We start from the raw sequence: 5,915 nt of genomic DNA, 5'->3' as shown, positions 1-5,915 counted from the left end.
ATGTGCCATCCTGGATGTGCTGCACTACCTGAGCCACTTGTGTGGGTTGTAGACTCCGTCTCATGCTACCACTAGAGTGAAAGCACCGCCAGCTCCAAAAGTGACCAAAACATCCGCCAGAAAGCATAGAAGCTGAGAAGTGGTCTGTGGTCACCACCTGCAGAACATCTACTTTATTGGGGGGATCTTGCTAATTGCCTATAATTTCCACCTGTTGTCTATTCCACTTGCACAACAGCATGTGAAATCGATTGTCAACCGGTCAACCTTTTGTCAATGTTGAACTATACCATGTCAACCTTTTCCATGTGTCTACCTACTGTCTGTCGAACAATAGCGTTTGACCTACTGACAGTCGACCTAGACAATGTTGACGTAATAATCCACGCCCCATTCAGGTACTTGCCCTGTGAAGCCATCAAGGTGACTAATGGGCAGATGGTGAGCCCAGTGGCGGATCCAGAAGTGGGGCCGTGGCATGGTCTAAAATTCAAATACGGAATCTACACCAACTGACAGTGAGTCCCGGCCAGTGATGTTTGGTAGTGGTTGGGGTGGCAGTTTGTATGGCTCCTGTGTTTGAACAGCACTGCTGCCCCTCCTCTGGAGCAGCCATTGGTTAGTACTGGTCAAACTCTACCAACCCGGGAATTACTCAGAGGAGCCACCAGGCTGCTGGTTTTATATACAACAATTGCACAAACTTGGCAACACAACTACTGCCACACAGTAAGCTGGTCTATCCCTTGCTTACAGTTAAACTGCAGCCTAACCTCAGCGGTCTAATAACCAAAGACTGGGTTTTGGAGCATATATAAAAAATGAATTATAAACAATTGCTTCTTTACACTGCTTTACAATGCTTATGTGGCAAACATGCTATAAATGAATACTGTTCCAAAGTTCATACGACGGTTGCAAAAGTAAAAGTAGGAAATGATTTACAGATGAAATGTAAAATGAAATTAAATCTAATGGAAAGCAACGCAAACAAAGACAAAACGCTGTGTTTCGCAGGAGATCATTGCTACTGGTGTAAAGGCGCCACCGCGTCTGCAGTATTGAAGAAAAGTGGTTTGTTCACCAAACAGCGCTACCCTGAGATATTCCCATAAATTTCACCAATATGTGGTAAATATTAATACATAACTTAGGCCCTTATTCTGATCTCGGCGGTACGGCCCGCGTGCGGCCGTACCGCCGATGTTTTCACTCTGCACATGCGCAGATGTCACTCTGCGCATGTGCAGGCGAAATCGCCGCACAAAAAATGTATACGCCGCAAAGGGGGCGTATAGGGGCGTGAGGGGCTTAATAGCCTCATTACCCTATGCATACGCCCAGCGTTTCATGGGCGTTCCCATGCAAACGCGGGGCGTATGCATGGTAATGAGGCTATGACGCCAGTGATGGGGGCGGAAAGCTGACATCGCCGGATGTCAGCTCTCCGCCCCCATACAAGCTTTCACACGGACGATTGTCCGTGTGGTCTAAGCTTGCGGGAGCTGGTGGAGCGTGCGGCCCTGCCTTCGATGGTCGCCGACCATCGAATGCAGGGGGCAGCTCCCACCATGGTGGAGGCGTACGCCCCACCATTTTCATGCGGATCGCCAGCCGTCCGCGTACGGACGGCCGTGGCGATCCGTATTGTAGGCGGGGATTGGTTTGTGCGGCCGGAGCAACGTATGCGGCTCCGGCCGCACAGATCAGAATAAGGGCCTTAATTGTAGGTAGATAATGAATCCAAAGATTCACTCTGGAATAAAGCAAGAAAGTACCCTTTTGTCCCCCAATAATTGGGACTCACATTGAGGGCACATAAAGACACATGCGTCTGCAGTATTGGTCACACTACCGGTGAGACGATGAATGAATCAGAGTATAAATGTATGGCTCATAACTGTATCGTAGGTTTGTGGGGACAATTTATTGTTTGCAGTAAAAAAAAAAAAAGTATAGGCTAGAAGTACCATGGGGGATATAAACGCATACCTACCAAGCAGCACAGCACCTAGGCAGCCATCAGCGGCACCACTGGTCATTGCAGCAGCCGGTAGGTAACAGTATAAGCAGGGACAGTACAGTTATCACACAGAGAACACATACCTGCCGAGCAGCACAGCGCCTAGGCAGCCATTAGTGGCACCACTGGTCATTGCAGCAGCCAGGTAGGTAACAGTATAAGCAGGGACAGTACAGTTATCACACAGGGAACACATACCCACCGAGCTGCACAGCGCCTAGGCAGCCATCAGCAGCACCACTGGTCATTGCAGCAGCCAGGTAGGTAACACTATAAGCAGGGACAGTACAGTTATCACATAGGGAACATATACCCACCGAGCTGCACAGCGCCTAGGCAGTCATCAACAGCACCACTGGTCGTTGCAGCAGCCAGGTAGGTAACAATATAAGCAGGGACAGTACAGTTATCACACAGGGAACACATACCCACCGAGCTGCACAGCGCCTAGGCAGCCATCAGCAGCACCACTGGTCATTGCAGCAGCCAGGTAGGTAACACTATAAGCAGGGACAGTACAGTTATCACATAGGGAACATATACCCACCGAGCTGCACAGCGCCTAGGCAGTCATCAACAGCACCACTGGTCATTGCAGCAGCCGGTAGGTAACAGTATAAGCAGAGACAGTACAGTTATTAAACAGGGAACACATACCCACCGAGCTGCACAGCACCTAGGCAGCCATCACCGGCACCACTGGTCCTGCAGCAGCCAGGTAGGTAACAATATAAGCAGAGACAGTACAGTTATCACACAGGGAACACATACCCACCGAGCTGCACAGCGCCTAGGCAGCCATCATCGGCACCACTGGTCATTGCAGCAGCCAGGTAGGTGACAATATAAGCAGGGACAGTACAGTTATCACACAGGGAACATATACCTGCCGAGCTGCACAGCACCTAGGCAGCCATCAGCGGCACCACTGGTCATTGCAGCAGCCAGGTAGGTAACAATATAAGCAGGGACAGTACAGGTATCACACAGGGAACACATACCTGCCGAGCTGCACAGCACCTAGGCAGCCATCAGCGGCACCAGTGGTCATTGCAGCAGCCAGGTAGGTAACAATATAAGCCGGGACAGTACAGTTATCACACAGGGAACACATACCTGCCGAGCTGCACAGCGCCTAGGCAGCCATCACCAGCACCACTGGTCATTGCAGCAGCCAGGTAGGTAACAATATAAGCAGGGACAGTACAGTTATCACACAGGGAACACATACCTGCCGAGCTGCACAGCACCTAGGCAGCCATCAGCGGCACCACTGGTCCAGCAGCAGCCAGGTAGGTAACAATATAAGCAGGGACAGTACGGTTATCACACAGAGAACACATACCTGCCGAGCTGCACAGCGCCTAGGCAGCCATCAGCGGCACCACTGGTCATTACAGCAGCCAGGTAGGTAACAATATAACAGAGACAGTACAGATGTCACACAGGGAACACATACCTGCCGAGCTGCACAGCACCTAGGCAGCCATCAGCGGCACCACTGGTCATTGCAGCAGCCAGGTAGGTAACAATATAAGCAGGGACAGTACAGTTATCGCACAGGGAACACATACCTGCCGAGCTGCACAGCGCCTAGGCAGCCATCAGCGGCACCACTGGTCATTGCAGCAGCCAGGTAGGTAACAATATAAGCAGGGACAGTACAGTTATCACACAGAGAACACATACCCACCGAGCTGCACAGCACCTAGGCAGCCATCAGCAGCACCACTGGTCATTGCAGCAGCCAGGTAGGTAACAATATAAGCAGGGACAGTACAGTTATCACACAGGGAACACATACCTGCCGAGCTGCACAGTGCCTAGGCAGCCATCAGCGGCACCACTGGTCATTGCAGCAGCCAGGTAGGTAACAATATAAGCAGGGACAGTACAGTATCACACAGGGAACACATACCTGCCGAGCTGCACAGCACCTAGGCAGCCATCAGCGGCACCACTGGTCATTGCAGCAGCGAGGTAGGTAACAATATAAGCAGGGACAGTACAGTTATCACACAGGGAACACATACCCACCGAGCTGCACAGCGCCTAGGCAGCCATCAGCGGCACCACTGGTCATTGCAGCAGCCAGGTAGGCAGAGGCGTAGGGAGGGCGGAGCCACCGGAGCTCCTGCTCCGGGCGCCGATTGGTGGAATGGCGCCGCCGGCCCGCCCCCCCTCCGCAAATGATCCCTGCCTGATCACCATACACTAACGGGGGGCAGCGTGTGCCAGCGGCTGCCCCTCCCGGCGCCTGCCTCCTGCCCTGCTGCTGCTCGGTCCGGCTTCCGAGCAGCGCAGCGCAGCAACACTCCAGACTCCTCCCCATGGGCGGAACTAGTAACGCCGGTGCAGACGGTGCACGGAAATGTGGCGGCGGAATGGAATGTTGTACGGGCAGAGGAGGTGTGACGGATCGGATCTCTGTTGTGGATTCGATCCGCAGCACCAAGCCCGTTGACAGGGTGGGGGATGCTCGTCTGCTAGCATCAGCAGGCGCCAGCACACAGGGCCCCCTTCCTCTGACATGTAACAGCGGGGATCGGGCGGTTGTCAGCAATTCAATCCGCAGCAGCAGCTCCAGATCCCCGTGCGCACCCTTGTAAGCAATCCGCGGCAGCAGATCCCATGCAAGGTGCACGTGCACCCACAACAGCATCTGAGGCTGATGCTGACGTGGGTGCGCACGGGGATCTGGAGCTGCTGCTGCGGATTGAAATGCTGAGAGCCGCCCGATCCCCGCCGATACATGTCAGAGGAAGGGAGCCCTGTGTGCTGGCGCCTGCTGATGCTAGGAGAGGAGTCCGGGCATATGCAGGCTCTGTGCTCCCATGCTGCATCCTCCCTGCTCCTCCAGCTGCGGGGTTGAGGGTCTCCTTTCACTCGCACTACCTGTGTAATCACTCTGGGTGCTGGAGCTATTTCTGATGGTGACTGGCTGCTGTGTCAGTGAAAATACAGCAGCGAATTGACATGGTCTGTCTGGTGCTATTTGTGAGTATGTATATATAAAGTATATAAAGGGGGTGGGGGCTGGCAGACATTTTAATTAGAGGACATGGGGGCTGTTATTAATAATACTATGGGGGAGGGGGCTCTTAATATTAATACAATTACAACGTGGGGGCTGTTGATTATACTACAGGGAGGGGGCTGATATACCTTGTATAATAATTATACTACAGGGAGGGGACCAGGGCCTGATAAAATATTAGGATGATCAGGCAGGCTGCAGCCTAGAGTGCTGGGTCCTGGGGGAGGAGCAGCACATGGCCACTCACTGCCCATTGCCATGGCTCAAACCAGCACCGACAGACATTTGAAATATGGCTCCTGCCCACCAGCCTATCAGAGCTCACGGACCGGAAGCTGCAGTTAGCGGATCTCTGCCGGACCGTCTGCTCCAATGCGCCATATTTCAAATGTCCATCAGCAATTGTATGAGCGTGAGCCAGTGTCTTTTACAGCACAGCAGATTCCGTTACAGTGTCTTATATAGCGCAGCAGATTCCGTTACAGCGTCTTATATAGCGCAGCAGATTCCGTTACAGCGTCTTATATAGCGCAGCAGATTCCTTTACAGTGTCTTATATAGCGCAGCAGATTCCGTTACAGTGTCTTATATAGCGCAGCAGATTCCGTTACAGTGTGTTATATAGCGCAGCAGATTCCGTTACAGTGTCTTATATAGCGCAGCAGATTCCGTTACAGTGTCTTATATAGCGCAGCAGATTCCTTTACAGTGTCTTATATAGCGCAGCAGATTCCGTTACAGCGTCTTATATAGCGCAGCAGATTCCGTTACAGTGTCTTATATAGCGCATCAGATTCCGTTACAGTGTCTTATATAGCGCAGCAGATTCCGTTACAGCGTCTTATATAGCGCAGA

The sequence above is a fragment of the Crinia signifera genome, chromosome 5 (genome assembly GCF_055691185.1).
Source record: "Crinia signifera chromosome 5, ASM5569118v1, whole genome shotgun sequence".
NCBI lineage: Eukaryota > Metazoa > Chordata > Amphibia > Anura > Myobatrachidae > Crinia > Crinia signifera.
The sequence above is the reverse complement of the archived record's forward strand: the minus strand, read 5'-3'. Positions refer to the sequence as shown.